General features: G+C 38.9%; 1 protein-coding gene across 6 annotated transcripts in view; it reads right to left on the reverse strand.

The window, feature by feature from the left end:
• The window catches only part of ADD3 (adducin 3), a 92,108-nt gene that overhangs the window by 43,308 nt on the left and 25,115 nt on the right, over positions 1-23,685 (reverse strand). For 5 of the 6 annotated variants that reach the window (XM_064716431.1, XM_064716435.1, XM_064716429.1 and 2 more), the window contains exon 2: positions 15,308-15,353. The exons of the other annotated variant lie outside the window; for it this stretch is intronic. The gene's annotated coding sequence lies outside the window, so the exon portion shown is untranslated. The remainder of the gene's footprint in view (positions 1-15,307; positions 15,354-23,685) is intronic. 6 annotated transcript variants of the gene reach the window in all.

Consider the following 23,685-nt stretch of genomic DNA (forward strand, 5'->3'; position numbering starts at 1 on the left):
CAAATAAGTAATCCAGTGTTGCACAGGAATTTTAATTGTTTCCATAACTTCTACTACCTGCCAAAAAAGTACTTAGTATGACAGATATGGAACAGGGTGCCTATAATACATGTATATTTATAATAAGATATGACCATATATATGGATATGTACAACATACAACTAATGTAATAGTTAATTTTTGTATAGCTATAAAAACTAAAAGCCCTTCAAGGAGGCAACCTTCGTTCTTTGAAGTAACAGCCATGATCTGAGTTACTGACTCTCAGGCTCAGATTTACAATCAAATTACTGCAGCTGAACTTCCTGCATACCGTGTGAGCCAGACTTGGGTTGCTGTCCCCTTGCGTGCTCTTAGCCACGACAGACAAGGTCACAGCGGAAATCCCTTGCATGGAAGGCTGAAAAACTAGGATGTAAGGATGCACTCCTCTGTATTTGCTGGAAGTACAATCCCACAGCTCTCTGCAGCAGTCTCTGCAAGAGTTTGGCTGATGTGGGTGCTGAGACTGAAAGTTTGGCTCCTTTCAAGAGTTGTGCAATTTCTATTTATTTATTTATTAAAGATCTTGGTCTGTCAACCCTTCCTCACTCTGCACAGTATTTACCACAAATAATGGCCCTGCTTTCAGTGGGACCTTTGAAATACTCATCTTAAGATACAAGGAGTTACACAACCCAAGCTGGTGGGGACATTTTCAGCATATTTGTACAACTTCATTTATTTAGTTATTAAGACCAGGTCTTAAAACAACAAAACCTTTTTCAAGCATTTGTTTAAACAATTCATTCCAGGTATGAGATTATTTATAAATATATGGTATGCAAATACTGTGTACTAGTAAAATACTTAGGAGAGTTGTAATTACTTTGGCAAAAGAGCTTAGAGATCTTCCCCTGAGTAAACTGCACGGCAGCATAAGCCTACTTGCAGGGGAGGTGTAACAATTCCATAAAACAAAAGTGCATTTAAAACAGTTTAATAAACAAGGGGAAAAAGATCTGTTATACTTTCATACTGGAAGCTCACAAAATATTATCTTCAACAACAGGTACCACACATTTTTCCACTGATTTTACAACTAAGCCCAGCATGCTGCAGCTTCTGACAGCATTAGGGCTTAGAACCTACTTTTGACAGCATTTTTTCATTTGTGATGGGTGGTTTGTTTTTGGATTGTTATGGGCTGGGTGAAGCCTCGAGGCAGACATGCAGCCCTGTTGATAACATATGTATTTTCCAACCCCGTGATAAATTTCCCATAACTGCTGGGCTGGAACATGACTTTCAGCAACTTGACTCTCACATTTGGCTAAAGCAGCATCAGTGCATTTTATAAACCAGCTCCAAGTGTGCATGGAAGACAACCATTTTCATAACAGATTGCTTTCAACGCCCAACTTCAGACTCCTATGTTCAGAAAACAGTGATTACTGCTTTCAGAAATCCAAATCTCCTCAGCCAGAATTTTTCCTCAAGCTGGAAATCCAAAGTCAGAAATTAATTTTGCAGGGTGCACCTGGAATTTGAATATCAACGTCAACAGTGCCGGTTGCTACATCTTAGGAGAGGTTTTGCTTCATATGCAAATCCTAATCTACACATATATTTCAGTACTCTTACATTACTCCCACTGAAAAGGTCTGCTCTGTTTTCAAAGCCTTAAAACCTTGCCTTTCACAGCTGCAAAGGAAATGACAAGAGAAGAAAAACACAGCCCGGTGCATATCAGCAATTAATTCCATCCACAACTGCCCAGCTGTTTGTGTGTGGAGGAACTGGGCTGTTTCCCCTCTGAGCCTGGGCCACTGAAAGCTGATACGGCCCTGTCGGAGATGTGGGCTGCTGGTAACACGTCAGGAATGCGCGCGCGATCGCACGGAGCTGCAGGGGAAGAAATGAAATCCAGACTGAGTATCTGCGCTATGGGGATAAAGTTATCTGGGGCAGAGGGAGGCCAGCAAAGCCAGGCTCAGCCTGCGGGGCACAACCAACACTGGCAGAGACAAGGTGGGATGAGCTCAGAAACCTGCAGGTCTGTGTCAGCTCTGCCAAGGTGATTTTATGCTGACTGATGGCAGACAGGTACATCTGGGGGCACTTCACAAAAGCTGTTACTGTCACTTGGGATCATGCTTTCCCAGCAAAGTTGCAGTAGAGACTTGGCTCCACCCATTCTAGAGTAAGACTTATTAGTAAGTAATCTCACCAATGCTTGCAGCCCTCAGGCCCCAAAACTTAAGGTAGAATCCAGTCCTTTAGAGTCTTTCCTGTGAATGAAATCCCCTCATGCCACCCTTGAGATTTCAGGAAAGACACAGAGTATATAAAAGGGGGATGCTTTGGTATCATCAACAATTTTCACCCTGTTAGAGCCCTGGAAATTTCTGCCCACTCAAACTCACTAGTTTACATGAACAGCTCATTTTTTCCTCTAATACTTTTAATAATTTAAACACTCAAAACAACATGTACTTTTTTCCTCCATTAATCTAAGCCAGTCCCTGTATAAAAATTACAAATTGATTCCTTTTTGCTGGGTAAAGCCACACACAGAAAACCACTTCTAATATATATTACTGTCATTTTTTTCTTCAGCTTCAATACCACCAGTAAAAAATAGCTCCTTTGATTTTTGGTAGCAGCAAGTCATTGGATGGAGCAATCAATCCTCTCAAAACTGTACAGGTATTCAAAAGAATGACACTAATAAGAAAGTATTTTCACTTGACCATTTTCAAGATCAGTGCCTATGGTAAGAAGTAACTATCACAGGGCTATTCCCTTCACAAAAAAGCAGTGAAATACCAGCTTGTGTATTTTGCTGAATAAACTGAGTCTGCTAAAACTACACACTTGTGCCCCACTGTGTGGAAAGAAAAGCATTCTGCAGAAATAAAACTGTGAAATGTTCATACAGTGATAAAACAAATGGTAGAAAAATATCCTTCCAGCTAAGGATTGATGAAATATTTAACAATTGCCTTTTCAAGAAAGGATCTCTAAAGTTTAGAGCAATGCTTCTGGAAGCTTGGTATAATCTCCAAAACCATGATACAAGCATGCAGTGTTAAAATTTGGAAAACAGAAAAGCAGAGAACTTTCAGTAATTTACAGCTTCTCAAGGAAAGTAAATCCAAACCCTATGGTTGACTGGAAGATATAAATTTGTACAAACAGCTTAAAATACCATCCCTTTTTTCTCTCTTGGAACCAATGACTCAATAAAGGCTAAACAGAAGCAGTACATTTTTAAATCAGAAGCATAGCACAATTTAGACTTCATGGAATCTCACTATATTGCTGCATGAACAGTTCCACTGCTGCTGGAAAGCAAGAACAGCACTCATCATTCTTCCCATAATTTCATTTTTAGCTACTCAACATTGGGCAAATCCATGGGGGGATGATTTCCTATGTTGTTTATTGTCTGCCACAGCAAAACCTGGCTTTCTCACATATTAGAAACATGCACAGAAAGTTCCTGGAGATGATCAGTCAATCACATCACAATGTGAGCAATGCCAAGACCTTCAAGGTACGTAGGCCACCTTCCCAAGATCATTAGTCCTTTTCACATGAAGTTCAGCAATGCAAATAATTTTATTTCTTAATATCCTACTTATTCTAAATATTGGACAATACAAGACAAAAGTATTTTTAAACAGCAGAATATGGAAAAGTCTTTAAAAATCCCAGAAGGATTAAAGGCTTTTTTAGACTTACCTCAAAATGGAAGATATCTCAGTAAAGAAAGGAATGGCGATAGAGCTGCAGATGCCTTAAAAAATTATGTAGCTTAAAAATTCCTCCTCCCCCAACCGCACTAACTAGAATGGGTGTTAGTTATTGATTTCAAATTTGTTTCTCAGGCTCAGTTTTCAGCAATATTTTGATAGAAGGCTGTGAAAATAGTGATAGATGCTGAAAGTGATAACAGTAAGTTTCACTGCATCAGTAGACCTCAGCTGAGCACTACAAATAGAAATCATTCAAGTGAATCTTGCAAGTGCACATATGCCAACTGGCTAACTAAACAAAACTCTTCACTGACTAGTCTCTTCTGTTTCCTGCTTCTTCAGAGCAAAATTCCCTCTTGTGAAGCAAACCTATCCAAGATCTATGTACTCTTTAAAAGTATGAAATATCTATCCTTACAATTCTTCGGCTTGTAAGGATTTACCATTTAAATTTAGGCATGATACTTCAAGCTGGAGATAAATTTTAGTCACCAATGTTAAAATTCAGATGCAGAGAGGGTTCCAAGCCCACATACCACTTATGTCCCAAACCAGACTTACAGATGAGAAATAGTGAGGTTTAGCTGTGCACACCTCTCAGAATTGATACACAGCAAAATATTTCACACCAAAAAAATGTAAAAGGGGTTTAGAAAGTCCCTAATTTTCATGTCCAGCTGTAATACATGCAAATTGTTTTACTGAGGCTGAATATGAACACATATCACATTTGCTGGAATAATTATTGAAATATGGAAGTTGTTTGATTGTGCCTAGAAATGCTTACATCACATAATAGTTAAGGATAAATAGCACCATCTGAACTTGCAAGAGAAGTTCATACTTCACAGTTAAATAATTTGTGAGTCACTTGGGATGACTTAAGTTCTCTCTCTGAGATGTGAATCAGGAACAAAGTTGCTCAATGTCTAAAATTTCCCAGTTCGAAAGAAAAATTCCTAAGTCCTAAAGTAACAGTTTTCATTTATCATCTATATTATCTACTGAGTACTGAAATTTAACATCTTCATGTTCAGCATGTGTATTTGTGAAACCATTAGGTCCTAGAGTGCAATTCTTTCTGCCTAACTTCAGATAATTACATAGCACTTGAATTCACTGTCTAACTAAGCTCTCTCTGGCATGAAGTGAGTAATTATCTGGACTTCATTCTTAGACTTAGAGCAGTTCCAACAGAGGCACACAATCCACAAGCAGGCACTGATATTGAAGAGATCTCGAGTTATGCAAGGCACGTGCTGCTCTGAAACACTGACAAGCTACAGGCAAGGCAGAATGAACGTTTAAGAGATCACCTAACTATTTTATTAGCCCAGAGGGAAAAATCCAAGTGGCAGATATAAAACCAATTCATTAAATTCTTGCAATTCACGTGCACAACGGGTAATACACTTTTCTATGCATCTCACAACCAGAGGTCTTTTTTTACATTGCCCAAGTCAATACCACATATTACAGACTTATTCTCAGCAGTGAGATACAACACAGCATAAAAGGAGAAACTCAGTGCCAAGCACATCCCAAGATCTGGCAACAGTGTGAGTGTAGACTAAAATATGCTGTGAGAAATTGTGACCAGGCACAAACACAGTTTCAGAATACCAAGTGCAAGAGCTGCCAATATAGCAATCATTAAGTAAAAATATATGACCAATTCCTCAAAAAATAAGAAGGAATAAAATCTCAACATGTAGGGAATAGAACAGAAGGAAAAGTGAAGGAAGGAGGAACAGAGGAAAGCTAGCAGATACATTTTATTGGGTTTGCATTCAAAACACAGTTTTTTTGGAAAAATAATTTAAAAAAAATTACGGATTACAAAAATGTTCACCGTGAAGACTACTAAAAAGCAAACAAGCTTAATAGGAAATAGTATTTAACAAGTTCCATAAATTATTTTTAAAGTAATAACAAAGCTTTATCTCTCATTCTCAGTAAGTGCTTGCAGCTAATGTGCATCTCAAAAAAGAAAAATGAGCCAAAAAGTTAGCAATTGCACTGCACAACTCACACTTCTTGACATCAGCATGGTAATACAGTTGCTACATCTCAGTGTTAGCGTGACATGTAAATAAACAAAGCACTCCTTTATAGTAGAAATCCTTTAATGGTTCATGCTGAAAGTGGAGTAAAGGCAACAACAAACCCCTCGCATCCATCAGCCCACTACAAGCACCTTGCTGTATTCATGGCAATAAGGAGTTTATTGCAGTGAAATGTATTGAATGCACTGCACTGAAATGTATTTTGTAAAAGCTGATTTATGCTCTCCTCCTTACATGACAGTTAGATGAGCCAGGGCTGAATTGGCATGATGCATGACAAACATGCAACACTGAGTTATGGCGAAGATGAGAAGATTTTTGAATACTTTTCTAAATCATAGAAACTTATCAGTACCCACCTACAAACATATGCTTTCTTCCATATGACACAATGTGCAAAATAGCAATGGTGCAAACTTCATGATTTATGCTTGAAAGAGAATAGCATAATTTTATCTACAGTGTATACTCCCAAAGCCTAAAGGAGAGATTTGGTGAAAGAAAATATTTCCATGGAAGTAACTTTATCTTTCTGGTAACCTTTGGTCATTTTGTAATTCTTTGGTACAAACCTGGTATGAAGCTGACAGATGCTGAAGAGGGCTGCTCTAGTAAATCTGTTTCACTTTAAAGCTATTTCACCATCATTAAGTACCTTAAAGAGGCTCTAGCCGTGAAAAAGCTTGAAGCTGCTTTTAGTCCAAAAAAATATTTTTTCCTAAAGCCTGGTATGATGCCAATATGACACTTTAACTTATTTATTTTCTATCTTCTTACCAAGAAATGTGTGTTATCAGTAATGTAAGAAAGAGTCAGAAACATTCAGTGTGATGTGCACCAATCACATACAAAGACAGGAGAAAATTCAGACTTGGCAGATTTCATAGGAGTCTGCTTACAGACAATGCCACACATACCACAAAGTAAGCTTCACCTACATCTTGTGGTCAGAACCTGACCAAAATTAAACAAACATTCACATCTAAATTAATGTACACCAGCAGTCAAAGATTTTTATTACATATGTGTCATTAAGTGTTCTTGAGGCAACACAGTTAATTTCAGTCCACTGTTTCATATAATCCAGTTATTTATTGGGGTCCATCTAATTTATCACATAGTTGCATTGTGATATAGTATTCTGTTCCTGGCTGTTAAGCAAGTACATTTTTCAAAAAGTTATGCAATTACAGAGCAAGTGATTGGGGGTTTTTTGCATTTTACACCAACAGCAACTTCAACTCTGCAAGCTGAAGAGGAGGAAAACAAGACCTAAATAACTGCATGTCCCACCCTAAGGTTAAAGGCCATCTATCTGAAATGCACATGAGCACTTCCCTCAAATCCTGAGAAGTTTTTGCCCACGCATTTGCCCATGTGTTTACCAATTTTGTGGTCTTTGTTCCTAATGAAACACACCAACTTGCCTGTACAGACCTGCAGGTCTGTGGTACCCTGGCTATTCCTGGAATGCTTTTAATACCTTGAAATTGTGTTTGTCTACCTTCCTGCTCTGATCTCACAGCCATTTTAAGCAACAGATCACAGTTGCCAGATCAGTGTTGTCACTGGTGGTTACTGTAAGCTCTCTTGGGTAAATGGTATCTACTCCTGGCAATTTGACACTTTTTTTTTTCTGTGTTTTAAAAATCTTTTTAACCAACATTTCAATTTGAGACCAATTCTCAAAATATGACCTGCAAAGTGAAGTTTCTGCCCTAAAATCTCTCAGGGAAAAATCTTGGATAAAAACCATTTAGCTTTTTTACTGTGCCCTATGTTCACAAGGTATTTCTTCTATACTTCAGTCATCTATCAGCTCTCCAGTCTGTCTGGCAGGATGTTTATTCCTGATGTACTTGAAATGATTCAATTTAAAGGATTTATTGCTGGCTCTGGTATCTTTAGCAAATTGTTTCTCAGAATATCTTTTGGCCAGACTTATTATACTTTAAAATTTAATTTGTGAGAGAGTCTTTTTCCTCCTTCTATTTTCTTCGGCAAAAACTTCAACTTTTGAAAGATGGTTCCTTGTTGCTAAGAGATTCCTAAATCCTGCTATAAACCCCTCCTTGCCTCTTAAAAATAAAAAGTACCAACAACAAAAAGTTTGAAGTCTTCAGAAGATGGGTATATATTTTATCCAATTTCTCATTCATTCTTTTAAAAGCCACTTTACTATCTGCAGACTTTAACCTCCTTATAACAAGCATGTTCATTTTTATGACTAGCAAAGGCAGGAGGCTGGCAGGGAAATTGCACTGCTCAGACCCCTGAACCTGAATCAGACAAACACATTCCTGGGAGCCAGGGAAGAACAGCTCTGCTATCCCAGACACAAACGTGCTGAGAGAAACACTGATGCCTTCTGAAGTCATTGCCTTCAACAAGCTTCAGACTTGTACCCACAGGCTTTGGAAACACAAAATTGCTTCCTTCCATACCTTCATGGTAGCAGGTTGCTGCCCCAAACATCAAGGCGATGTTCAATGTAGCATAACCCTATTTGTATTGTGTGTTACAATTTTTCAAATTTTTTTTTTAAGGACACATACTCAAACACTGCAAACAGAACGCAGATGAATTTGTTTTATCGTTGTTTAATTGCAATATTTGAGGGATTGACTGCTTCAGTTTATTAGAAGAAGTAACAGCCTATGTGAAGTGCAAGTGCTCCATTTCCATGGATAATAAACACATTTCATTCAGCAACTCACTCACCAATTTGTGTAGCTGCACTACTGTTAGTCCAAAAAACGTGATTAAATTGAATTTAGAATTAAGATAATTATAGGTTTCTCCAGTTAATGGTATAGATAAGCTTCAAACTGAACTTCTTGACATGAAACCCTCCCTATTTCTATGTTAAGGTGTAGACACTGGGTAATAGCAGCAACTCTCAACCACTGCAAAACTGTTCCTGAAAGTGGAGCATAAAGAAATCAGACTTTCATGTTTTGTTAGTGATTGTTTTTACCCCGTTCCCCTTCAACCAAGACTCCCCTCAGCCTAAATGACACACCACAAATCACAGTTCCTAGCACTCCACCCTGATAACCAGCAGAGACTTGAGTGTTGGCAAGTCTCAGTTAGCAGCCTAAACTCTGCAGGAGCAGCAGAATTAAGGGAGCATCAGCTGCAAAGAACTTGACTGAGTTTGTTTTAACTTGACACACAACAAAAACAAAAAACTGACTTTCTAAATATCAGCATTTGCTAAGGATGTTATAATCTCTGAATACAGCCCGATAAGTGAAGGGGGGAAAAATCACAAACCCACAGGCTGCTGCTGAAGTTAAATTGGTACTGAGTAGGAGAGTTTCAAGATTTAGAACTACTTTAGAAAAAAAATTGCAGTTTTAAAACACATATTCTTCATTCACTCTACAGCTGATTAATAAAGCCAGACCTGATAAAATCCAACAATCTCCACAGTAAACACACAATGGGAAGCTAATATTCATATAGCCACATTTGGGTTTTTTATGCTTTACAAAGATTCAGCAGTTTTAAGTCATCAGGAACAGATTTATTCCTACACCAAGGAGCAATTAAAAAAAATTAAGTACAATGTGGTAGATGTAGAGAGACACAATTAAAGACATTTCATTAATGGCTATAATGCTAGCAAAATAGAATGAGTTTATCTTTTGGAAACAATATTTAATTTTAAGGTAGATCTGTTCTCCTGCAGTTACAAACCTGACCACTTAAAATATACCAGTCTGCAACTTTGAGTAGCATTTCCAGCCTTAATTCCATCATCACAGAGAAAGAGCTGAAAATCTCATCACCATGTCACAAGCAACTGAAGAGTTACATCAGCTCCTCTTTGCAGAGCTGTTCTTCATTAATTTATAATTAACAGGATGTGATAATAAAAATCTGTATTACTAACTTTGAACAGCCTTCTTGTGTCAGCTGGAAATGTTTGTGTGTGGTGAACACCAGAGCTCCAGCGCCTCTCTCCCATGCCCAGCAACTCCCTACAATTCCTTCTGGAGGTGCCCACCAAGCTCCTCTGCCCCTTCTGAAATCAACTTCACATGAATGCTGTCCTCTTCCTCCTCCTGCCTCCCATGGAACTCTTTATCACATGGACTGAGGAATTTGACTGGGAATGAGATACAGACACTTATCTGCTGCCAGCAAACTGTTTCCATGAAAGGGACCTCGGAAAGGGAAAATGGCAAAGAGCAATCCAACACTCTTCAGCATGTTCCAGGCACTCAAGGGGAACAAAAAGCAAAAGACAAAAGGGGAAAAAAAAAGCAGCACCAACAATTCAGTATTTTAACAAAAGTGAAATAAAGCCTTCGAAAGCTGTGCTGTTTTGGAAAGTCTGAATGTCTTTTTCCTAAATCCTCAGCAGAAGTTACAGCTACAGAAATTCTGCACAAACTCAGGGATTAGCAGCATGCCCGAGGAGGAAGTGGGATCTTTGCTTCAAGCACCCACTTCGCATTTAAAAGGTTGCAGGAATTTGGATAAGCCTTCCTTACTGCTTTGGATCATCCAAGAAGCAGCAATTCTGAAAGTATCCTAGGGTGATGTTTTCCTGTTTTACTTATTAATCTTCCTCATCCTCAACTTCTAAGCTACACCAGCTTTCCATCACAGCGAGAGAAGCAGCATAAGTGCTCAAATTTAGTCTGTTTATGTCAGAGAAACTTTAAGTTTGGCTCTTTTGAGACAAGACAATCATCACTTGGTGCTGAGGTTACAAAGAACCAGGTTCTGGTTTGTAACAACAATCTATGCTGAAAATTATTGTGTTTTTAAAATAATGATTAAAAACACAACCAACCCCATAGCTCTTTCACATATGTACTAAAAGCAACAGGAGTTACACACAAAGCAAGTGTTTTTTCAGGAGAAAGGCAACAACTACAGAAATGTTGAACAGGATCTCCTTTTATCTTTTTTTTTTTTTTTTTTTAATTCTCTTTGATTACTTTAACTTGCATAATATATATCCCACTTTTTATTTCATTTGTTATGAGTATCTGGGCAGAGCTCCAGTGCTTTGGTGAACTGGTCACAGTGAACAGCTCAGTTCAGCATGAGCACTACCAGCAGCAGGGAAAGCTGGAGAAGTGGAGGAGATAAAACACCATTGTCACATCCATACAGGACAAGGTTGAGACAGCCAAGTAAACAGGAACTGAGTTCCAGAGAGTTTCTTCACCTCAACAGGAAAGAAAAGTCCAACCAATGCATGACTTTAAATGCAAATCCTCTTCACAATTAATGTGGTTACCTTTCAATCTGAACAAGAAAAACACAGATTGCAGAAACAGCATGAACAAATATTACTGTCTGCAACTACAAATATTTAATGAGATAAAAGCAAAGACTCAGACTTCTATGCATTGAAACTTCTCACACTAGGAATAAAAAAAGCTTTAAATTGATTCTCTAGAGAAAAAAGTATCAGATTACATAATTGTATGAAATGTGCATAAGCCCAAATCCGTGTTTAATTTTGTCTTTGTTATTAGACTGCAAGACAACTTCTTTTTACTGGAAACAGGAATTTAAGGCAGAAATATACTTGTGTCCCATATTCTGTTTCAATATTCATGCAGACAGGATTATCTACAGTCACTGACATTTGAAGAGCCACATCTGGGCAACTTAAACAGCACCAATTAAAAAACTGACCAGAATCAGGAAGTTCACTGACAATGGAGCTCAGAGGGGCCAATAAATTTACATTTAACCAGAGGACCCCAGGCTTTTGGGATGATTAAATATGGTTCCATCAGGGCTGGTAGCTGAGACAAAAGATGGAGAACACAATCTTTCCATATTTGCTGAATAAATTCAGGAGTAAACACTTAAACACTTTCCCTTGCTTGACCCTAGGAAGCATCATGCCTGAAGGGATTTTGAGCCAATGTTCATCCCAATTCCTCCCTGATGGGCTGGAAGGGTGAGGGCTGTTTGGAGAATGGAGAGGGAATGGTGAAAGATGCTGGGCAGGGTGGGAGGAAAGCACTCAAGAGCATGCTTAAAATAGACCCACAGACACATCTAGCCTCTCTCAAGGATTAGAAAGCCCGGGGGCTCAAAACCATCAACACCACAGCAGCCTAGTTAGGAACATGACCTTCAGCAGAGCTGGGAAACATGGTGCGTGCAGGTGGCAGGAATGGGACACTAAAGGCTGGCACTTCAGCAGGGCACAGACAAAAGGTTTAGTCAACTCCACGCTGGTAACATGCAAAAATACTTTGGCAACTGTCCTGCTCTGCCCTACCTTGACCTCTTCCTCAGTCCTATGTGCAAGGGGATTTTAACAGTCTAAATGAGTAATGCCACCTGCAGCTTGGAAATATGCTTCATATCCGAGAGAGAGAGAGACCTTAAAAAAGAAATATCAACTTTAGCACTTGCTGAATCTTAAAAGCTCTGTGAGATGTTTTCAAAAACAGCCCCAACAAACCCTTTGAACGTTTCAATAGTTCAAGATCTGAGCTCTCCTCACACAAACCATGGAGAGAGTGCAGCTTTCCCAACAGCTAAGAGACAATGTTGAATTTTATTTGACCAAGTGAAATGGTTATGGGTAATACAGCTACACTGTCTGTATTTCAGGAAGGGCTTGGGGTTTTATTATTATTTTTAAAAGAAAAATCAATTCAGGTGATAGACTGGAAGACAGATTCCTGTTAGTGATGCATCTTATTGTATTTTTGTACAGTTTACTTTTAGATTGTTCCTTAGAGCAGGAAATAAAAAGGCCATTGTTTTACCATGTTCTCATATCATTATAATGAGATGCATCAGATTGGAGTTATTGAATAAGCTGAAAAATCCCCAGGTTACATTCTTCTTCATCTTTAGCCTCGCCTTTCAAGCAAGCTTAACTCTTATTAAAAGGATCAGGGCTGTCCTCAGGCATACCCTGTCTTTAAACATGAAGCCCCAACCACATTTTACGGAAAAGAACTGTCAGTCTCTACCTTTGCCAAACTCCATAGCAGCTTTAAACAATTATGCAAGACAGTAGATTTTTATTCCAGGCTCCTCTTACTCAATATCAAGTTCTAAAAATAATATTTTTCTTTCTGCTAGGGTACCTCCAAATAGTGATGATCCAAAGGCATTAAATAAAAAAAAGTTACAACTTAAAGAGCGTGACACAGATTATGAACAAAGAAACACTTCCCATATGGAAAAGTTTTTAAAATTTGACATTTCTTTTCAATATGTGTTAATCAGAAAGACAGTAGTGAATTCTCACTGCTTCAGACAGAAAAGAATCAAACCTCTTGGGACACATTACACAAAGGCAATTGCAAAGAAGGGAGAACAATCCTGTAGTTTCTTTTAAAACCATACTCTGTGTTTTTTTTAAATGGCTGGGAAAGTCAGCAGTTTAGAGCCAGCCACATGTTACTTATCAATGCTTCAAATGCAGGGTGAGTTAGAAAGGCCATGCCTGGTTCCTTTTGCAATTGGGAAAAATCTCTTTTGAAGTCTTTTTGAGGGACTGATGGGGGAGAAAGTGTCAGGAAAAGGATTTGACAGGTTCTGCACAGTGAGGGGCAAAAAAATGTCAAGAGTAAAATCCCTTGTCTAAAATGAGCAAAGAGATAGAAACCTCTCCTTCAGCACTGGAGACGCCAGATAAAATGTCTAAGAGTCCCCTGTATCTTTTTTCCAGCTACACATTAATTCCTTTTTATGCCTTTTGCCAGCTTCTCATTTTACCAGGAGCCTGCAGGAGAAGCCAGTCCAACACTGCAGGGAATGCAGCCACACTGGGGCTCCATGTCTAGCACTCTCCCAAGATCCCAGGAAAACATCTTGTATTTTAAATACCCCAAGCATCACAGAAGGCCTCAGTTTCAAGGTGGAACCAATGATCTGAATCATCTTAAAGCAAAAGTGAAAGGACCAAGAAATTACCCAGTTTCTTGAAATGAAAGGTATTATTGATGAACACATCAGTGACAACAACACTGTTGGTTTTGCTTTTGGACAGCAGACAGGTTTTGCTCTCCTGCATTTTCAATTCTGTCTAAATAACAGACATGAGTAGTTTTGTAGCATGTGCAATGTAAGCGTAACTACCACCAGCAGCTCAAGAACTGAACACATTTTGTTTTTACCAGGACCATAAGTTGCACTGCCCTTTCTTTTAAATTCTCACACTCTTCAAACAAAAAGAAAATATCCATTATTTTTTCCATCAATCACAAAGGCTCAATATAACTCATCTCTGAAAGTTGTATTTATAGTAGAAATTTGAGAAAATAATTCCATATAAACTCTGCTCTCATCTATAGCAAACTGCTTTTGCATGTGTGGCACAAGCAACCTACACAGCTACAAACAACACAAACTTGGCATCTACAGGACAGAAAGGACCAGAGGTCACTACATCACTACTCACAAGTAACAAGTTGGTGCACTCTTAGTGGAAGGAGGCAGCTCAGCTCCTCTCAATTTGAAGTGCACAGAAGTATAAAATCAGCTTTTATTACCAAAAGCCATTGTCTTTCCATTTTGATGAAGTGATAATATTTTGACTTCTTCCTTGCTTCTGCCTCATAGCGTTCCATTTGCAAGGTACATGCAGCATCTCACAGATAATACTTCCCAGCAAAGAAAGGAGAAAAACTTTCTCCAACGAAGAAAAATCTTTCAAAAGAACCCTATCCAAGTGGTAGCAACAGGATTATTTTAATATAGTCTTTTTAGTTACATAACAGACATGAAAATGCAAGTTATAACACTGTCTTATTTTAATAAAGACCTGGGGAGCTAGATAAAAGAGTGCTAGACAAAAAAATACTTCAGATAAGAGATTAGGCACTCAAATCCCTAAAATATTCCACTGCAAGAGTGTTTGCTGCCTATTATTATAAAGACTACAACACAATATATGTTATCTATACCACAGATACACTTGTAAGGCATTAACAGAAGTGTCTGAAAAATGCATAAAAGAATCCCCAGTTCAGCTTGTAGAATCCAGGCTGCTGTCAGGTTCTGCCATCTTCTCACCACTCCTTTTGCATCTTTAGAGCTGTACATGGAGCAGCTAACTGCTGTAAGCTGAGTCTGCTAACTGCCCTGAAGAAAGTCAAAGCTGCAATCACCACACTCACTCACTCGTCTTTGATGATATTTATCATCAGCTGGTGCCTGTACCCCACTGTACAAAAAGGGAATATCCACCTCAGTGGGACTGGAACTTGCAGGACACTGCAATATCCCTATGTCTGTGCAGTTCTATTATATATTTACAGCAAGTATTATGCAGCTTTGTTCAGACTCTTGTACACACACCAAAGCTAAGGCAAAACTTCATCCCACAAAAGTACTTTGCACAACATTAATGAGATTATTGCGATGGGGTTTTTTGTCTGTGGTTTTTAATGAAAACATTTTAAAAGTGGCAGTTCACTGATTCAGTTCCCTCTTCCACCCTAATATTGTTACACTAGAATACAGCAAGAATTTGGGCAGTAAAATGTTTTAGGTACCTTGAGTTTTTCCACAGCTCTCCTCCTCTCTAGTAATATGGTTGACCTGAAAAACAGAAAAAAGACATAACTGACTTGTGGTAGGCTTCTCAACATAACTGGAATATACTGTATACTGTATATTTAGCTTCTTGAACCCCTTTTCAGAATTTTTCATTGAATTAAATTTTAGTTTGTTATCACATAATGCATTTTTCATATAACAAAATCTCAAAGGGAAGTCTCATTTAAGAGTGCCTAGCTGGAAATCTCAGGTTACAACTCACAAAATCCAGACTACTTGCTGCATTTTTAAAGTAGAGCATAGCAGCCACAATCAACAACTCCTCTGGCAGCCCTGAGGAAGCTGAGCCCCAGAGCAGAGGCTGAGCTGGGGCAGGAGCAGAGCACAGGAACACAACAGCTCCCTTTGAACACTACCAGTGCCCAGAGCTCCTACGGGAACAACTGCCCTGCTCTGACCCTTTCCCAACACCAAGCAGGAATGGGTTTTCCTCTTGCATTCATCTTCTAACATGGAAGTAAAATGAGTAAATAGCAATTTTTACTTCTGTCATCTTTTGTCTTCACAGGCTTTGACCACAAGTTATCTTCAGTCAAACCTGACAAATTATTTCTAGCACTTTCCTTTTTCCCTCAGCCATTCCACCAAGAAAAAAAAGTTATTTCCTGGGGACAGGGGCCAGACTCCTTCCTTTCATGCATGCATACAAAACATATGCTACATTTTCTAAGATCTGTACATTGCAAATTAGACATTTTATGCGTTGTGAAAACATTGGGCTCAGCCTACCATGAGGCAAGGCTGGTACCTCTCACCAACTTGTTACCCTATTTGAATTCATCAGGTTGCAACAGACTCTTTCAACCATTCTCTCCTCAAGCACTACTGCTTAGGTTTTCTCAGCATATCACACTACAAATACTTCACCAGTTTCAACACTTCAGCAGCCTGGTTATCCCATTTCCCATCAGCACTAAAAGCTGGATTATTCAACGTGCTCTATGAATTTCAAGAGTAAAGAACTGACTTTCAAAAAAAAAAACCAATGTGCACAAAAATAATGCAAGTAGAATTATACAAAATTACTGGAAGACACTATAATTGCAAGATACTCTAAAGCAAAAAATAAAATTCCAAGAGAAGTAAAAATAAGATGTTATTGCATCTTGGTATTGCTCAAATTGTCTATTTTCTCTGAATTATTTACTTATATAAAGTCAATGTCTTGCTCAGAAAGTTTGCATTTAGCAATGAACAATGCACTTATATGTGTAATACAGGTAAACAGCCGCAAGACTATTTCATCTACTTTTAGACCTGACAGGAATACAGATGTAGGGGAGATTCAGGGGACAGAATTCTCTGTTTAGGTGATCTTTGTGGGGTTTGAGCATATTTGCTCATTTTGCTGCCCTGCCAACTGCTCCCTGGCAGAGCACACAAAGCAGTGGCAGTGACTGGGAAAGAAGAAGAAATCCACTGGCACCAAAATGCCATGCTAGAGCGTGAGTACTCCACAGCATCAGGAATTTAAACACTCTAACGTGACTGTTTATTCTTGGCATGAGTGCAGTTTATTTTTCATCTACTTCACACTGTTAGAGATAAGGGAACACTATTTTTACGCAAGCTCCTGATATGTTATTTTAAGCGTAGCCGTCACAAGCAAGAAGAGACTCTCTTCCAGGCTAGCAGCTCCTGTTTCCAGAGGACATTGACAGACCACTCTCAGACGGGAAAATTTCAGTCTCTCCAATTTTCCAGCTTCAGGTCTAGGAGCAGTGGCTTGCAGAACACAGAGGTGCCCATATCTGAGGCGTGGGGCACCACTTCAGTCTCCCCAGCGTGGCACAGCCCTGCTCCTGCCCAGTACAGCCCCAGGACAGCCGTGGGCAGCTTGCCCAGCTCTGTCCCCACCTCTGGCCACCGCACAGGCTGGAGATTCTACAGCTCTCAATAGAAGGAGGTACTGTAGGACAAAGCCAGAAACTGTGACACTGCAAACATAAAATGCTATTGAACAAACTTCTTCCAGTCCGTCCTTTGTCACAAGCTCTTTGTTACAATCTTTTTCTTCTACTTCACATCCCTTCTCCCTATTACCACTCAATGCACTTTCACAATTCATCCCTATTCATCCCTACCCACTTCAAAATTCTCATTATTAAAACAACAACAAAAATATGTGACAATTATCAAACTACTCTGCCATTTAGTGCCATGACTTAATTCTCTCTGCTTAATCCAGCAGAGGGAATTTCCCATTCATCCTGTTCTACCCACTCCTGGAGTATGAGCAAGAAACTTTGACACAGGCACTGGTCAGGAAATGTCTTCACTGCACTTTGCATTGTTTAGGTGACATTCTCAGCTCTTGTTCATCAGTTAAATGACTCCATGCCAAAATAAAATTATATAATCAGTAACAAAGGATGCAGACCATATCAAGAATGGGAAAAAGAAAATCTGGGAAGGAGTAACAGTCACACATTAAAGAATAAACTCAGAGTCACCTCTCAGATCAGGGAAAACAGCAATATACATTCTTGGATGAATAAATTTGGAGGAGAAATGGATTTTAACTAAGAGATGACAGCAGTGAGACAGATATTGAACATGAACAGCTTTGGAAAAATTTTCAATACATTTGAATAGCTGCATATGTCAGAAATCAGACATACTACACAAATCCTAACAGGATATTGAAAATGCAAGTACAAATTAAATGCTAAATGTGGGCTTCAGCCTGTAGGACAAAAGAATTTTTGTGTCAGAAATACCATTTATCTTGAGAATTAAAGTGCAAAAGCCACTTGGTTACTTGAGAGCTACCTCTGCCTCTCTTAGAGAAGTAATGTTTTAGAGCTGCATCCAGAAACTATGAGTAATCACAATGATGGATAGTCCAGGAACTGTTGGGATATCCCAAAGAAACATGCCCTGGAATGAAATGATAATCTTCCTCAGCTACTCATATTATAGTGGCTGATCGGTGTGCATTAGGAAAATACACTTCTGGTTTGAATCCAAACCTTGAGTACTAAAGCAAAGCTCTAGTAAATATTTAAGAGAATTTTGAGTTCCAAACTGAAGAGCTGGCAACTAAGTTTTTTCTTTTTTTTTTTTTTTTTTTCTAACAAACAAAACCATCAAAAGATTGTGCAACTCAAAGAGCCCTTAAGGAAACAATTGGGAATTTTTCATAACATGGTATTTCCTTATACTGCTGACCACAGGAATGCAAACAGTTCCACCAAACAGAGATTCTTCATTGGAAACAACTGGCAATCTAACCATGTTTCCATCTTTTCCATTCTCAGCACTCAGCATACAAAACAGATGATATAATAGAATACAAAACTGTCATACCAGGGCCACAAGACATCTTTACTATAAATCAGCACCTGAGAAACTTAACAAAAACATACTTCCTAGGGGCTCCAGAGAGAATTTCTGCCTAATTATTTAGCCCCTTTGATTAACAAAACTGCAACATTCTACTAATTTGTTGAATTTCCCTCAAATGCTGTTAGCATCCCTGTCAACCCAAAACAGACCCCTATCCCCAACCATAATTCAGCATATCAGTAACATGACACATTCCCACAGCATTCCCTGACAGAAAGGCAGATGAGGCACAAAAACACGGGCTGATACTCAACTGAGTTAATGAAAGGAAAAGCAATGCTACTCTTTGTACCTTAGAATACATCCCATATAAATCTAATGGGTAGATTTCCTCACCACCTTCTTCATTTAGGATTTATTTGAGCAATGTCAACTGACATAATGAATCCCTCCAAAGGAAGCTGGAAATGTTTGTGTACCTGTACAGAAATGGTGCTCAGAACTGACATTCTACCAGAAACTGCACAAGGAGAGCAAGTATCAGAGGGAGCAAGTGCCTCAAGGGAAAGGCAAGACAGGACTTACAAAGAGACCTAATTTTCCTGACAGATAATTAACAAGTCACTATCATGGAGAAAGCAATTTACACTCTGTGCTGAACTTCATGCTGTGAAGAGAGAAATATAGGATAAATGAACATAGGCAACTGAAAACGCGTTATTGTCAGAATTCAGGAAGGCACTAGGAATGAGAAAGGTGCTACATCAGCACCCTGACCAATATATGCCATTGCAAATTTGCAACTCAATTAAGGCAAGATTTTAATCAGAGCTACAACTGCACTTAATTCTCTCAATTCAGGCTGAAGGAAAGCAAAAGGAACAAGTCATGAAAGGAGAACAAAACTGGAATGTGCTACAAAGAGACCAAATTGTTTTCAAAAGGAAAAACCAAAACAAACAAAGCCAATGAAAGACAAAGCTTTATGGAATTAGTTTGCCAAACAAGTCAAGAATTTTGGATGGTAGAAAAGACAGACAAATGTCTTAACTTCAGATAGAGACATAAAAAGACTTTGCTAGTGTGGAAGTGTTTACAATCCATGGCAGAGAGATTATTATGCTTGTAGTCAAGGAAACCACTCTTACAGGATTTCAAATTTTGGAATTCCCCTTTCAAGAGGGAACACAGGAAAATCCTCCATGCTCTTCTAAAAGCAGAATGAATATGGCTCTAGTGTCCCAAACAGGGCCACGAGGCTTTGACAACACACTGGTTCCAATGGCTCCACAGAGCAAGAGGTCACCATCATAAATGAAACATGTCAGTACTGCACTTCCATAGATCATCAATGATAAAATACCACTACATCCCATAATATTTTCACATACAAAACCATTTACCAGGAGTTGCTAAACCAGTAGCTAAAATTTTCAAGCTAGGCTTTATTTAAATTACTGCATCTCTTGATGTTTTCTTTCAAAGGGATGCCCACTGAACTCTCAGAAGCTGACCTTTCATCACAGCACACTGCTGGTCTTGGAGAATTCATCTTTTCTGAAGTTACAAACACGTGAAATCTCCCCTCCTGTTTGGATCATTCTGAAGCTCTAGACATAAATTATACAAAGAAACAGCTTGGTTTAATTATAATAGTAGAGCAAAACTTTTTTTTCCAGTTTTTATCTTAACTAGATAACAAAACCCCACTTCAGCTGATACATCAAAGTGTGCTGAGATTTAGAAGAGAAGTCAAAACCTATCTTTTATTTTTATTGCTGTCAACATCCTAAGAAAAAAATATGCACCAAAACCTTTTCAATTTAATCTCCCTGGTGTTGCTAGAGTACTACCCAGACTCTGCAGACTGTAAAGCAAGGCAGCACTTACAGCACACCACGATCACCATAATTAGAACATAGTAATACCAAGTGATGCAAGAAATTATTTGCTGGTTTTCATTAAAATGCACAGTTCATTTCTAATTTTTCCTACAGTCACTGCACCAAGATGCATGTTCAGAATGGCAAGAAACTACTAGGCAAAATTTATGTAACATTCATGCTCAAGTTGAATTACCAGTACAATCACTAGAAGCTTTGGTGCTGATAAGGAAGCAGAGACTGATTTTAGAAAAATATTACAAATTAAAGCTATTGAAGAGCAACTGAAAAGCTTTAATTATGACTTCTGGCTGAAATAAATACATATTAAACAAAGGTGTTAATTCACACTTACTTTATGGGTTATTGTTTATAGTAACTGGCTATTTAATTTTACCTTTGTCATCTGATAAACCCCGCTAACAAAGGTCCAGTGCTCAACAGTTTCGTGTTGTAAAGAATAAAGTTGCTGTCTGGTATCTATCTTAATGACTGTTTCTCAGCAAGAATAAAACTAGTTTCAGGTGGGGTATTTTAAGTACTGCACTACTAAGTTTTCACATAAATACAATCCAAGCAATGGGAAATGACACTGTCAGAATTCATCTGAATGGCCTTATCTGACTGCTGGGTACAGTTTTGCAATAGACCTTCTAACTGGCCTCAGGGACGTAGTTTCTGCATTATGTACTTCTGCTGCCCTTGCTCCCTTCAAATGAGTGAGGTCCATGCTGAGAGTGGCATGAGAGAAGGTGTGTGTTAATATAGTGTAATGCACTGCATCTCCTCCAGTAATGGCTGTGTCAAACCAGGCAAAACACAAGTGCTAACTGCAGCTCCAAATGCCTGTCTAGAGGAGGCAGACAGTGCTCCTTTAGCCTTCCTTATGAAAAACGAAAATACACCAAATCCACTTAAGTAAAATAATTGTCAAGCCATGTCCAATGCTTGGGCCATTGAGAAGAAAGACACCTAGCATTTTTCAGCTGCTATTTAATGCTCCTGAACCTTTTTCCCTCCTCTTTTCTTCCTTTTTGTCTCACTCCACATATATTCTTGTATTCAGACTTCTCAGATTTTAAGTCTCTCCTGAAAGAAAAAATATCTTACATTCCTTTATAAAAAGAAAAGAAAATGTGAAGGCCTGGCATGACTCCTTTCTCACCTTTTGTTAACACAGGTTTCCTGCTTTCTTCTCCCTGAGACAAAATCTCTCATTTTCTACCATCACTCAGTTAACTTCAACCCATTAGCTTTCGCTGCAGTCTCACTTCTGTCCTCTGCCCCCACCTCCTAATGTAGAATGGTCATTTCCAAAGCTGCTTTTGGTTTCTCACCAGAAACCAATCACTCCTTCCTTGTGGTTTGCAGGATCCCACTCCTGGCAACACACATCCCTTCCGGAACACCAAAACTACTAATGGTTGTAAGAAATCCGACCCTCCACCCACTGCAAGTCCCTTCTGTCATGCTACTTCTGATTCTGATACCAGCCCATTCCTTTCCCTATGAACTCCTAGCAGAGAGCTGCCCAGACACATTGTGCTGGCCACCACCTCACATCACAACTGGAAGTAACTTCTTGGTCTGTACACAGACCACCTGCCTCCTGCTCTACCCAACACAGCCCCAGAGCTTCAAGAAAGGAATGGGCACTTCATGGAGCAAGACTTCTGCTCCCTTGGGTTCCATTTCCCACACAAGGAAACAAGAACAACTTCCCAACTCGCTCAGGTATGTGCAGGTATTTATGACTCCCTTCTCACTAGATTCACATGTGAAAAATACACTTAAATTTTCACACTTATAAACCTAGTAATGTAATACCACACACTATGAGCAATGGTCTGCCTAAGGATACAAAGCAAGGCAAGATTCATATGGACTCTCTCCATATGTTTTCTCCCATGAAGTAAAAGCAATACCTAGCATATTCTTACCCTATGTTTAATTTCTCAGCAATTCTTTTTGCAAGCTGCCTTTGTCACATCAATGCTAAAAATGTCCATTTAGGATGTTTTTACTAAGGAGGGATTCTTGCTAAATTAATGCTTCAACCACCAGAGCAGACACTGATTCCTTCCTATTCTCACCTTTTCCTTTAATGCTATTTTGATGTTATTTTGCAAGCCATCAAGCCCACAGCACCTCTTAACCTGCACTCACATAGAGTTTTGTCCTTCAGCTCTGCAGCTGAAGTGTTACTCTCACTCTACTGCAGCAACATTACTTCTGAGCATTCCCAGCAAGGTTACTGGCACTATGCAGCTCTGTCTGAGACTGACAAAACTCCTCTCATACTGTGCCTGCGAACAGGAAGAGAATGGTGGAAATAAAAGTGAAGACCTGCAGCTGAAGTTTGAGGGGTTAAAGAGGATTTTCCCCACACTCCCCACAGTGATTAGTGGGGCAATTAGCCCAGTTGCATCAAGGCAGGACAAAACCACCACAAGGAATCTTGGCCTTGATCAGAAGATGTTTCACAACATAAACTTCAGATGTATGATATTATTTTCTTCCAGCATTAACTTATGGATAAAGCCATAGGTGGATCCATGACACCAAATTATTGCTGCAAAGATAATAATGTACATGAAGATCTTGAAACACTTTTCCTCCTCTCTGAAAGACCAAGCCCCTTATTTATTAGAGCAAGCTGTATTTGGAAGTTGAGGTTATGATTTGTTTACAAAATGACCAACTCCACTGGTGAAAGAAAACCAGTTTTTCATCAGTATTCGCCCTACTTCATAATGACATTATGAACAGAAACATTGCCTCTTATATTCTTTTATTTAATTATGCTCATGAAACAGTCAATTCAGCCCCCAAACCTGAGAAAGGATCAAAACCAACTACAGCTTTATTTTTTTAAACTCTGTATCTCACTCGTTCACTTTTGACTTCTGCAAAGCTTAATTCAGCCAACCTCCACCCTAACCCCTGGGAGCATCTTGTACTTTCCAGCCATCTGGACTGTATTTACATTACTAAGAAGAAAGTCAAACTTGCTCATGAACGAAGAAAATCTCCTTACTATCTTTCTGTCTTGTCTCCATAGTTATCTTTTAAGTTCTTATTTTTTCAAAAAAATTACTGATCTCTCTGGGGACCTCACTCAATCTCCCTCATGAGCTCTACTG

The sequence above is a fragment of the Zonotrichia leucophrys genome, chromosome 6 (genome assembly GCF_028769735.1).
Source record: "Zonotrichia leucophrys gambelii isolate GWCS_2022_RI chromosome 6, RI_Zleu_2.0, whole genome shotgun sequence".
NCBI lineage: Eukaryota > Metazoa > Chordata > Aves > Passeriformes > Passerellidae > Zonotrichia > Zonotrichia leucophrys.